The following is a 14,726-nucleotide window of genomic DNA, read 5'->3' on the forward strand; positions in this document are numbered from 1 at the left end:
AACTGTTGGAAAGCAAAAGTTGGCCTTTTTTTTTTTTATGTAGAAAGGAATGACGCCCAGGTAGTAGCGAATCTGGAGACCTCGCTCTCCAAGAGGAACTGACACGGCACTGAAACCTCTGTGAATATTCTTAGAGATATTCATAGGCTAAAGGGTAGGCTGATAAAGCGTAGATGTGTCCAACCAATCGCCAAATTTACTTACTTTGGAATAAAAAAGAAAGGAAAAAATTTTGGGATGTAAGGCTAAGAATCCTGAGAAAGCCTCCAGCCATCTGCTGCAAGCGAATGCTTCTCTCCAACCCCCGCGACCTACAAACAGGGGTGGTTAGGAAGAACGTCCGCCTTTCTATGGCCTCTGGCTCTGGCCTTTGAGAGTGTGGGTGCGCGAAGCTGAAGCAAATCAAGCAATCCGCATGAGAGGGCACTCTTTTCCTGAAAACTTACCAATATGGTGGTCCCCACCCTATGTGTTGAGGGTCTTTTGTATGGGTGGTGACTGATACTCAAACCGTGGACAAATGGGATGACCAGCTGAGAGACGGACAGCCACAGAAAGACAGAGAAGAGGAGAAATAGATAAGGCAACAGCGACTTCGCTTCTCCCTCTAATAATGTATATCTAAATATATACATCTACATACTCTCTCCTTTCCCTTTTTTTTTTTTTTAAACAATATGCATGCATATATAAATACATGCACATACCGCTCCATATAACACCCCCCACATACATACCAACCAACATAAGAACACACATGTATACACAAACATATATATGAACATATATACATACTGCAGAGGGTCAGCCTGGGGCAGGGTCAAGAAAGGGTTAATCGAAGAGGGCAGGTATTTCCCCTTCAGACCTGCTAATTGTCAGCTGGGCTGAAAGTCTCAGAGAGGAGCCGTTTGAGTAGGCGAGAGAGAGACACAGCAGCATGCTGTGTGAATATGTCCATTGCTGGATGGTGTGCTGGGTGAGCTTAACCACATAAAGACTGTAGCTCTGATTTGAGCCATGAACTATTATCTATAAGCCTGTGTGCTGCTGAACTGTGAGCTGTACCTGTGTGCACAACCGTGTGACAAGACAAGTCTGTCTTATCTTATGTTTATTTTGCCATTTTGCTGAATAAAGTCACTTTTGTTTTAATGGGCTGTCTCTGAGGCAGCTGTCCACCCCTCTGATCCCCTACAATACAATACACATATACATATATATATATATATATATATATATATATATACACACACACACACACACACACACACACACACACACACACACACACACACACACATACCCACCTGCCCCAAACCTATACATACACAACCTACAAACATAGGCTACACCTACAGCCAGCCTAGGACAGCAAAGGACAGAGAACCTGTCTAGGGGGAGTAATGTACCCAGACCAGTGCCACTGCAGGAGGAAAATAACAGGAGGTGCAGAAAATGACAAGAGACAAACAAAGGCAAAGGTAAGAAGGATGCAAAGCTGGCCTCCCCAAACCCAACAAGCGTTGCAGACACCAACCTTAAAGGCAGATTTCATTCCTAAATAGGAAAAACTGCTTGGCTCCGAGACCCACAGAAGGGGCTCCCAAGCTACTCTGGTGCTTTTAGCAGCCTGATACTGGGACTTCGCACTGGGAGAGGCTTAACCCAGCCGGCAGCTGTCTGGAGGCAGAGGGGGGAACATAGTACTGCTTACTCTTCACTGGTGCTTGGAGGTATGAGGATAAAAAGGAAGAATGGGGCGGGGCCTAACTGGTTTTTAATTTATGCTATTTCATTGGTCCTGAGGAAGGGGAGAAAGGCGGAGCCTATCACTAGTATGCTGCCATGATGGCGTCAGGAAATAGTATTTAAGATCATTGATTTATCCACCCTAGCAAGAATGTTACCAAAGCTTGAATTTCACATTTAAAAATAGTTCCACTTTTTTTTAGTTCTTTATTTGTATTTTATACTGTGTTGACAAACCATTGGCAGATAAATACACCCAAAACTATGATAATCAGAATTGCTGTGGGGAGCAAAATTGGTGGGAGCCATGCCCCCCTGATGAACTCCTTCAGTAAATGAAATGCATCGAAGTACATATGGCCTTGGCCAGGCATCTAGGATCAAATATTTTCTCTACATGCAAAAAACCTATACAGCATCAGCGCTAGACAAGAGTGATGAAGATCGGTAACGCCACGTACACACGAGCGGACTTTTCGACTGGACTGGTCCGCCGGACAATTCGACCATGTGTGGGCTTCATCGGACCTGCAGTGGACTTTTTTGGTCGAAAATCTGACGGACTCCGCCGGACCCAGTTCCTATCAAAAAGTCAGCTCATCTGTATGCTAGTCCAACAGACGAAAACGAAGCTAGGGCAGCTATTGGCTACTGGCTATCAACTTCCTTATTTTAGTCCGGTCGTACGTCATCACGTACGAATCCGTCAGACTTTGGTGTGATCATGTGTAGGCAAGTCCGTTTGTTCGGAAAGTCCATCAGAAGTCCGTCGAAAGTCCGTCGGATAGACCGTCGGACCAGTCTGGTCGCAAAGTCCGCTCGTGTGTACGCGGCATTAGAGTTTTCTTTTCAGCTGCAAATAGAGAGGAATTCCCTTTCTATGCCAGCTGATCCACAAAGGTCTCAGTAGGCCAATCATTGTCCGTCTGCAAACAAATTAAAAGATTGTCAACTTTATAGCTAAACAGTGCATGACCCCATTTTGAGGCACTTAAAGTTGTTATGCACTATTTATCTATAAAGCTGAAAATCTTCACCTCTCGAAGTGTGAAAATTGCTTTTTACAGAATATGTATTTTTGGCCTGCTGAATTACATTTTTTTAGGATTCACAAGTAGATTATCTGCCAAAAACATGTGGATACCACTGTAAATTATTAAGTTCAGGTATTTTCAATGAAGGGTACTGTAACATGGATCAATAATATTAGATTTCAAAGTTAATCAAAAACCTCTCTAAAATGCAGTATATGTTATATAAAAAAAAATTGTCAGCAGATCTGCATGGTTGGCTAATAAATTTCTGTGCCCATCAGAGAGTACAAGATTCAACAAACCCTGTGCCTAGCAGGTAGGCACACAGCCTGGCACCAGCTACTTGGCCCAGGAATGATGCATGAGCTCTTTACATATTTTAACAGACCTGTGCTAGAGAAAGAAGTCAGAATACTCAGAGTTTACTCCACTAATAGACACAGAGGAACCCATGGCTACACAATCTAGCAAACTTTTCACTGTAAAGGATAGACAGAAGTATAAACTAAGGTATGGTCTTGCCTGCAGATTTACTGAAAAAGCTATGCTTGAGATAGCATCCTAAGTTCGTGCCACCACTGGAATTCCCTAACTCAAAGTCACCTATTGAACTCTGGGTCTTTGAGCTTTATATATACCTGCTGTAAGCTGCTATTAGATTGCTATTGCTATTGAAACAGGTTGTTCTATTCCTGCTGTGTGCTGCTATTGGAATGTTGTGACGTGTGGTCCTTTACCTTCTGTATGCTGGTATTGAAACACTGGGACTTCTATATCTATATCTATGAGGAGTTATGAGTGGATCCCCGGGTTGTACGCGGGGTGTTCAAGTCAAACCAGGATTTTTGAGTTTATATAATAAAAGAACAAATTTCAAGGAGTGGAAACTGCATTCATTTTTCGACATACTCCCCTGCTACATTTATACACTTATCCCAGCACTTAAGCAATGCCTGGAAAGCTTCGGCATAGAAAGATTTGTCAGTACACCTAAACCATACTAGGACAGCCTGCTTCACTTTGCCATAGAAACATTAGTCTCTTGTGCAATTTCACGGCAGATTATGCGTCGATTATCCAGAATCAGGCATTCCTCGTGCTGAATGTTAACAGGAATGACTGCTTTGGGCTGGGAACCACTACAGCCGGGATGCGATCGTCAATGATGGATGTACGGCCATCTTTGAGGCTGCATTCACACCTGAGCATTTTCAGCTCATAAAGTGCTCATAAAACGCTCATCTCAAAAGTTCAAAAACGCCCAACAAGCAAAATCCTATTTATTTAAATGGCCCCTGTTCACATCTGAGTGCTTTTTCGCCTGAAGCAAAATGCCTGCAACTCAAAAAATGACATGAGCTTCTTTTTGGGAAGATTACAGGCGTTTTTCTTAGTTTGACTTGAATGCCCCTCATATATGCTATTAATGAGTCAAATCACCGTTGGTGTCGGTTTACCGGGTTATGCCCCAAACTACTATTTTGTTAGATATTGGAACTCTGTCTCCTCTATCTGTCCTTCCTGTCCTATTGTGTAAATACCTCCAATACACTCTCTGCACATCAGATCCCATTTGTTTAGCCTCAGTGTGCACTTCTAGGCACTGTTAAGGCTGCAGCATACAAAACCATTTTAGACAATTGTGCACTTCCAATCTTGTTGCAACCGTTTTTCATCCAGCATGACTGTGCCCCTGTGCACAAAGCCAGCTCCATAAAGACATGGCCTTCTCATCCAACATCAGTAACTTAACCTTATAAATGCTTTGTTGGCTTAATATACACAAATTCCAACAGAAACACTCAAAAATCTTGTTGATAGCTATCCTGTAAGCTGTAAAGCCACCCATATTTTAATCGGAATTCAGCCGGTTCAGCGGGGACTGGCTGAATTTTGTTCTATTGTATTTATAGGCAGGGTGGTTCTACAGAAGTCAATCTACCAATCAAATTCTGTACAACCACTCTGTTGTAAAATTTCCTCTCAATCAGTGTATTACGATGGTGGGGAAGACTGTCAGAATAAAAAGGGAGGATTACTCCATCCACTTTAAATGTGAGGATGGGGGAATTGGGTCATTTTGTTTTGTTTTTTTTCGTTTAACCTGCTGCTCAATAATAATAATAATAATAATAATAATAATAATAATAATAATGTCCATTGTTTTGTAATGGGATGTCCAACAAGGTGTGATGGTCAGGTTTCTTTAAACCCTGAGCCATATAGGGCCATCTTTATAACAGAGAGTGGATAATGCTATCCCCTTTCCGTTATACTTCACTCAGCTACAGCCAGAATTTTACAATCAACTCATAAAATGGAGGCCAGGTGAGCCCTTTACCACAACTAACTCTGCTTACTGCAGCAGAGAATGCTCTATGATTGGAGGCTTTGATTCTGCCTTGCAACACTGGGGTCCTTGATTTAAATTCCAGCACTATATATGTAGCGCTGACATTTTTGTTTTTTCTAATGCCATATAATGTTAATCTATGGGCTGTGTTATAAATTGGCATTTGGCACCATCTAGTGGCCAAAATGTGAAATGGACTTTGTTTTATTTTCCTTTTCAAGAACATAGAGAGACGTTACAGGAAGTGACTGTTTACACTATACAAGAACTGACCTACCCACAATGCCTAGTGACCTACCCAGCAGCACCCAAGGACTGAATTGCATGCTGGGTAGGTAAAGGCTCAGCGCGGGCATCTTTCGTCTCTTCTGGATGCATGGCCTGCCTACAAGGATCTGTGAGGAGGTGTTCCACAGAGTTGCGGCCTACATCTTGCGGATCGGAACAGAAGCCTTTGATCCTGCCTTATGTCACAGCGTGCTGGAGCAGCAGTGTGATCGTTCCAGAGACCCTTGAAGGAGGTAACCGAGGACTCCCGGTCATCTGTGAGTAGCCTTTGATCCTGCCTTACATCACAGCGTGCTGGAGCAGCAGTGTGATCATTCCAGAGACCCTTGAAGGAGGTAAACGAGGACTCCCGGTCGTCTGTGAAACGGAACAGCGTGACGGTGTGGCCGTAGCAAATAGACTGAGATCTGGTGGAGCGGAGGCATCCATCTGTATGGACCCAGTGTGGTGAGAGGGCTGCCGCCCATAGTTTAATAACGCACAATTATACACCTAAACTTTTAACACAGTGTTGCTGGGATCTGTAGTCCCACAGAGAGGATCTTATTCAAGAAGGGCTGAGTTTAGACAGGCCTCAAGCCTACCTTTCACTGTACTACTAGCACTGTGTTATATAAAGTTAATTGCATTGGAGACAGTTACGGGTTACTACACTACAAGGATAATTTTCAACATCCACTTTATCTGACCCTGGTTTATTTAACCGTTGGATTACAATTATAATTCATAAATAGCTAGCAGAAGACAGAAGAAAGAAAAGACTGCCTCTTTCATTGCAAGGCCTTGCATTCTATTTTTGGTTAATAGAGAGACTACACTTTAAAGCAGGGGGAACTCCCTGGGGATTGCATTTGTGCTTTATTTACTAATGTTGTCTTTTTTGGTTACAAGGGCACACTGGAAGTGGGAAGGTGCCCAGAATTAAGGTATTTCCCATTCTGGCATTAGTCCCACTTGGAGACGCACTTCCAGAGACCATTTTATTTAATTGTATGTGTACCAATTATTGTGCATACTCATTGGGCTGTTGCATTATGTTTGTGTGACAGTCCAAATATTGTAATGCTACTTTTATACCAATTCCAGTAAAAATACATTGCTGGTTAAGTACAATTGGTGTGGAGTGTTGTTCCTTTTCCATTAGGTGGAACATCGGATACCCAGGTAATAACAAAGGTATACTATAATTATATTGCACATTGTGGGGTTATCCTTTACTATAAGCTTCACACTAACACTGCACCACAGCTGTGTCAAGGGGATTGAGTCAAGTTATTGGGGGTGTAAGAGCAGAGTACAGGCCCAATCAAATACCAGCAGCTCCTTCGGGGGTAAGTGCTATATATACATGGATTTGTATGTTCATATTCCTCCTGTGCTTGCTTGGGCTTCCTCAGGGTAATCTTGTTTCCTCCCACACTCCACTTAATTGGCCCTAGTATGAATGTTTATGTATGTGAGATAGGGACTTTAGATTGTAAGCTCCTTAAGGGCAGTTGCAAATTCATCAGAAAAGACCACTAAATTGTTGCCACCATCCCCAAATAGGTGTAAGAAACAAAAAGACGACCCCCAATAATGGGACTTTAAGGGCAACCAAAAATCTTGATAATGCAGTAAGTAAAATCACATAATCTTATTTAAACATGTAAACGCAAACAAAAACAACAAAAAAATCATAAAATGTATCAACAACGGCTGAGTACTAAATATATGGACAGAAACTTGGTGTGAATATATATCCTTTTCGGGCTGACGCGTTTCAGACACGATAAATGTCTTTCATCAAGGATAAGAGAGGCAAGATGGCAAGGTTTGTTCTACGATGTAATTGACAATGGTAACTATTTCATACATGTTCAAAACATTGTATACATTAATGGATGTTAGATACAGTACATACCATTGCGCAATATATGACACCAAATACAGCCATTATTAGTATAAAAACCATTCACCATTACAACAAAAGAATAAAAGTCTCACAAAATGAAACAAAATGGATTTTCCTGTTAAACTCCCTCCAGCCAGAAGGCCTAAATATAGACATTGACTTCAATTTTGACAGTTTTACGAACAGTCTACTAACTGGAATGGTACCAGCTGATTGGAGAAAAGACAATGTAGCACCAATATTTAAAAAAGAGCCAAGATACATCCCTGGGAATTACAGATCAGTTAGCCTAACATCAATTGTATGCAAGCTCTTGGAGGGGGATGATAAGGGACTATATATAAGATTTTAGTAATGACAACGGTATCATTAGCAATAATCAGAATGGATTCATGAAGAATCGTTCTTGCCAAACCAATCTATTAACCTTCTATGAGGAGGTGAGCTGCCATCTAGATAAAGGAAGGCCCATAGACGTGGTGTATTTGGATTTTGCAAAAGCATTTGATACAGTTCCCCATAAACCTTTACTGTACAAAGTAAGGTCCGTTGGCATGGACCATAGGTTGAGTACATGGATTGAAAACTGGCTACAGGGGCGAGTTCAGAGGGTAGTGATAAATGGGGAGTAGTCAGAATTTATTCATAAACGACCTGGAGGATGGGACAAACAGATCAATCTCTGTATTTGCAGACAATACTAAGTTAAGCAGGGCAATAAATTCTCCGCAGGATGTGGAAATCTTGCAAGAAGATCTGAACAAATTAATGGGGTGGGCAAATACTTTCAAATGTAGAAAAATGTAAAATAATGCATTTCGGTGGCAAAAATATGAATGCAATCTACTCACTGGGGGGAGAAACTGGTGTAATCTAGAATGGAAAAGGAACTGGGGGTCCTAGTAGATGACAGGCTCAGCAATGGCATGCAATGCCAAGCTGCTGCAAGTAAAGCAAACAGAATATTGGCATGCATTAAAAAGGGATTAACTCCAGAGATAAAACAATAATTCTCCCACACTACACTCTACAAGACCTGGTACGGCCGGACCAGTTCTGGACGCCAGTCCTCAGGAAGGATGTGCTGGAACCGGAGAGGGTCCAGAGAAGGGCAACAAAACTAATAAAGGGACTGGAGGACATTAGTTATGAGGAAAGGTTATGAGCACTGAACTTGTTCTCTCTGGAGAAGAAACGCTTGAGAGGGCATATGAAAAATGCTGCGTAAACTGTTGGCACTATATAAATCCTGTATAGTAATAATAATGGCCTAGGCTATAAGAAGATTGCCAAGACCCTAAAACTGAGCTGTAGAACGGTGGCCAAGACCATACAGTGGTTTAACAGGACAGGTTCCACTCAGAACAGGCCTCGCCATGGTCGACCAAAGATGTTGAGTGCACATGCACATGCTCAGCGTCATATCCAGAGATTGTCTTTGGGAAATAGACGTATGAGTGCTGCCAGCACTGCTGCAGAGGTTGAGGGGGTGGAGGGTCAGCCTGTCAGTACTCAGACCAAATGCCGCACACTGCCTCAAATTGGCTTGCATGGCTGTCGTCCCAGAAAAAAGTCTCTTCTAAAGATGATGCACAAGAAAGCCCATAAACAGCTTGCTGCAGACAAGCAGACTAAGGACATGCATTATTGGAACCATGTCCTATAGTCTGATGAGACCAAGATAAACTTAATTGGTTCAGTGCTGACGGCACTGGGGAGCTACAGTTCATTGAGGGAACTATGAATGCCAATATGTACTGTGACATACTGAAGCAGAGCATGATTCCCTCCCTTCAGAGACTGGGCCGCAGGGCAGTATTCCAAAATGATAACGACCCCAAACACACCTCCAAGTTGACCACTGCCTTGCTAAAGAAGCTGAGAGTAAAGGTGATGGATTGGCCAAGCATGTCTCCAGACCCAAACCCTATTGAGCATCTGTGGGGCATCCTCAAATAGAAGGTGGAGGAGCGCAAGGTATCTAACATCGACCAGCTCCGTGATGTTGTCATGGAGGAGTGGAAGAGGACTCCAGTGGCAACCTGTGAAGCTCTGGTGAACTCTATGCCCAAGAGGGTTAGGGCAGTGCTGGAAAATAATGGTGGCCACACAAAATATTGACGCTTTGGGCCCAATTTGTACATTTTACTTAGGGGTGTACTCACTTTTGTTGCCAGACATTAATGGCTGTGTGTTGCGTTATTTTGAGGGGACAGAAAATTGACACTGTTATACAAGCTATACACTCACTACTTTACATTGTAGCAAAGTGTAATTTCTTCAATTTCTTCAATGTTGTCACATAAAAAAATTATAAAATATTTACAAAAATGTGAGGGGTGTACTCACTTTTGTGCGATACTGTATAGGTGGTAACGTAATTACCCTGGTACCAAGTACAACTAAATATAGGCTGTTTACCATGGGTAGTTATGACATTACATACAGTACATCAATTCAATTGCATGGCTATATATATATATATATATATATATATATATATATATATATATATATACGTGACCCAGGTTGATATGGTCCCGCCATGCTAACCATTAAAACACTCCAGCTGCAGACCACGGCCATTGCATGATTATACTATAAAAACTTTTTAAACACCCCATTCATTTTTTACCCTACTTCGGTAGCCAGTCAGAGTGGAGGCAGCAGCTACACATGCATCAATTAAAATCTGTCCACAGCACAGAATCACCTTACAGACAATCAAAGTCTACCATCGCCAGTTGATGTATATATGTATATATACAACATTATTTTCTCCTACCCCAGATTTCTTGATCCAGCTCACTGGGATGCGCACTGTGGTTGAACGCTGGGTGATCCCAGTGTGGTATGTCTGGGCCTATTGGGGGGTTCACAGTGCATTTTCATCAACTGGTGATGGTGAACTTTGATTGTCTGTGAGGTGATTCTGCCCTGTGGACAGATTTTAATTGATGCATGTGTAGCTGCTGCCTCCACACTGACTGGCTACCGAAGTAGGGTCAAAAATGAATGGGATGTTTAAAAAGTTTTTATAGTATAATCATGCAATGTCCGTGGTCCGCAGCCGGAGTGTTTTAATGGTTAGCATAGCGGGACCATATTAACCTGGGGCACTATTTGTTAAGCCCTAGGCAAAACTTAGACACGAGGCCCCACTCACGCCCATAATTGGATAAATAATTCAAGCGATAAAAGTTAACTGTATCAGGAGGGTACAGTACAGGGGGGAGCAGGAGGACACAGTACAGTATAGGGGCAGTAATGTATAATACAGATATGGTCTCCTCAAGCCGAAATGCGCAGGGAAGCTGCACTCACAGATCTTTACTATTCTGGCAGGCTGTCACGAGGCTAAATCTACTACTGATATTACATCACCCCCTATACTTTCCACTCTAGAGTTTTTGGCTCTCTTCCAGCACTTTGCAGGGGTTAAGGAAGAACTCTGAGGCAGAGCCTCTTTCTTTATACTGCTGCTGCTTGTGTAGGTGGGATGTGTACAGCCCCAATCAAATGGGATGAATAGAAGAGGAGGGGATTGGTGCAGTACACATTCCACCCATACAAGCAGCAGCAGTAATAAGATACTCTGTCTCTTTGTTCTTCTTTGGCCCCTAAAAAAATGGGGGTGGGAGACGGGGCTGGGAACCATGGAGTAGGGGAGAAGGAGGAGGGGGAAAAAGGGGGAGTATGTAGGTGTTGGGGGATAGGTAGAGGAGAACTAGAACGAAACTGGGGAATCCTGGTCTGTATAGGGATAAAAAGGGAGGAAGATCTGTGCTGGCATTGGGGGGGGAGAGGTGGAGGCAAATAGATAGGTGTCAAAAGGACTGGAGATGGATAGACATGAAATATTAAATATGGGACAGCCGCCAGCGCATGTCCATTGTGCATTGGCGTCCATACATGCTCAGTGATCGCTGCCATGGGAGTGGTCCTCTGAACCTGCCATGCACAGTGACGTCCCATCAAAGTAGCGGGTCGATGTCACGCACAGGAGGCCTGCTGGCGCATTACCACAGCTGCAGCCGAAAACAGCCAATTGGCAGGATCACGGGGACACCGCAGAGGCCAAGGTCCTGTGACATCATCCCAATCCCCCAGTCAGCTGCCAGACTCAGGCCAACCACAAACTGCTTCGCAGGTGGCCTGGGTGCTCCTTGAGGGCAGAAACTGATGTGAAGGTACAATATGTAAAGTGCTACACAAATTGATGTCACTTTATAAATCTCTGTAATAAATAAAATGGGATTACCATTTTGGCCTGGGATAAACAGCAGCTAGGAATGGCAACAAAGGTGGTGGGCATGAACCCTATCAGCAGATGGGTAGTTTTCTCAACACAGAGGAAGTTAGTCTGTGTTTTGCGTGCCATTATCTTTTCCTTTGTGGGCATCAGCTAACTATCCATGTAATCATTTAGTCAGATCCAAATTTACTTCTGTGTTTGAGATTTGCCTCTGTTCCGTCAGCAAACAATAAACAGAAGTCTAATTCCTCATACACACGATCAGACATTCCGACAACAAAATCCATGGATTTTTTCCAACGGATGTTGGCTCAGACTTGTCTTGCATACACACGGTCACATAAAGTTGGTCAAAAATTCCGAGCGTCAAGAACGCGGTGACGTACAACACTTGCATTACAACACTTATCATTAGCCAGTGCGACTCTTCTGCTTGATTCGGAGCATGCGTGGAACTTTGTGCGTCAGAATTGTGTACACACGATCGGAATTTCCGACAACGGATTCTGTTGTCGGAAAATTTGAGATCCAGATCTCAAATTTTGTGTGACGGAAATTCCTATGGAAAATGTGTGATGAGCCTACACACGGTCGGAATTTCCAACAAAAGGCTCCCATCGAACATTTTCCGTCAGAAAATCCGATCGTGTGTACAAGGCATTACTCTAGTATGAAATCATTGAAAAGTAAAATAAAACAACAAGTTAGAAATACCATTTGATCTCTTGAAAGACCCGAATGTTGCCTACTCTTGCTATGATTGCAAATACTGACTCATATTATGATTCTCTGTTCATGAGCTGTTTTGCTGAACGGATTATAAAGAGATTTTCAAGCATGGAAAATCTCTGAGACTGACTGAGACTGAGGCTACCAATTTTCTGTTCTTCCAAATGCTCATACTCGCTCTAAAACCTAATCACAGCAAGAGGCTCTGAAAACTGTTGCATCATTTACAAAAATGTAATATTTGTGGCCAGCATAAGGTCAGGGTTTAGAAAGACACTTTTGTACACCACAAAATTTGAAACAGAATTCTGTTGATGCTACCTTAAAAGGTTCATCTGTTTAGTACATGGGTCTATAAAGAATTTATTTACCCTGTCACTATTATTTTCTGCAAAACGTAGAATCTACTTTTTTTTTTTTGGCAGGACACTCATTAGTGTGACAGGAGTGTACAGGGATTCCCCAAAGACCCCCATTTTATCTGATATATTTTCAGAATTGCAAAAGGGAAGAACACAGCTTTTAACTAAAAACTGCAACTGTCTGTGCCATAAAGAAAACAAAACAATGCCAAATTAATAAAACAAGTGTAAAGGCCCGTACACACAAACAGAAAATCGTACAAAAAATACCACTTTCAAAGCGATCCTACGATAATCTGATCATTAGTTCACAGCTTTTGTCTGAAATTTTCCAATTAGACAAACACAAAAAGTTTTCTCGTACAATACCAGATCGTATGATTTTCGTTAAATCACCACAGTTTGCGTTCGAAAATACAATACAAATACATAACATCACTTTCAAATTTTTATTGTTATACAAGAATTTTCATACTTTAGTAACCTATTCGTTTTCATTATTGAGACTAGAATGCAAAAAAAAATGTTGGATAATCTCATTGTGTGTACTAGGCTTTAAGCTGACAAATATCTTTAATTATACCCTGATCCCACCACCTATTCACATATGGGGGGAGGGAGGGTTAAGCCTGGAGATTCAAGTCTCTGATGTGCTATTAAAGCTGGTAGAATGTAAATGGGATGAGCCTTCCTCTGCGTGTGCGCCTCTACTGGGAGTCAACCTAGGCTGAGGGAACACAGCAGCACCCAATGTTGTGTAAGTAAGTGTGAACGACTCTATTTGTTCTACTATGATTAATCGTATGGCAAGCTCTAAGCTACATGGGCAGTTCCTGGTTGATTTCCAACTTTGTAAAAAAGAGGACTACTAGTGGCCATTAACAAAGCTACTGACTTTCTTCTCCACGACAAACTCCCAGACCCTAATGGACGGTATTTAATCCTGATCTGCACCATCGCAGGATCCAAATACACCTTAGCATGTATTTACACCCCAAACTCCTTGATTGTGTGTGGAGACTTCAACATAGCACCAGATCACTCATTGGATATTTCCAATCCATCCCTCTGACACCCTTCACCCATGCTGAACTTCCTTTGATCCCAAGATCTCCATGATGTCTGGAGATGCCATCACACAACAGAGAAAGATTACACCTACTTTTCGGCCCCACACAACTCGTACTGCAGAATAGACTTTTTTTAATGGACAAATTGCTACTACAAAGAATCTCCAACTCAACTATAGATCCCATTACATAGTCGGACCATGCACCCGTGAGCATCTTCCACAACTTAGAATCCAACCAGACTCTGGAAAGCCAATACTTACGTCATGCAAAATTACCACTATGCTGAACAAATCCAACGCCACCTAACTGACTTTTGTCTGAATAACCTAGGGTCTCCCACTCCTCCAGTAGCAGCTGGTAAAGTTTTAGGATGGGGGGGCTTCAGACCCCGATCCTTCCTATTTGACCCCTCCCACTTCTCATAAGCCCCACCCCTATTGAATCTACTCACTCCGTCCCCTGTATTCCACTTGCTTCCACCAATAGTGTCAGGAGTATACAGCTCAGCATCACAGCACAGAGTATACAGCCGCAGCATCACAATACAGAGTATATAGCCCCAGCATCACAGATCAGGCTATATAGTGCAGCCTCAGTCACAGATATATTACACCCTCCTGTACATATTAACCCCCCTCCCTGTACATATTACCCCCAACTGTACATATTATCCCCCTCCTGTACATATTATCCCCTCCCTGTACATATTACCCCCCCCGTACATATTACCTTCCCTTTACATATTACACTCACCTGTACATATTAACCCCCCTCCCTGTACATATTATCCCCAACTGTACATATTACCCCCCTCCTGTACATATTACCCCCCTTCCTGTACATATTACCCCCCCTATACATATTACTCCCCTCCTGTACATATTAACCCCCCTCCCTGTACATATTACCCCCCTTGTCAAGTTCTAGGTGCGAGGCCGGACTGCTGAGAGGGCGCCCCTTGCGACTAAGTGCAGCGTAACCCTGGGAGT

Source organism: Aquarana catesbeiana, linkage group LG01, assembly GCF_042186555.1.
Source record: "Aquarana catesbeiana isolate 2022-GZ linkage group LG01, ASM4218655v1, whole genome shotgun sequence".
Classification (NCBI taxonomy): Eukaryota; Metazoa; Chordata; class Amphibia; order Anura; family Ranidae; genus Aquarana; species Aquarana catesbeiana.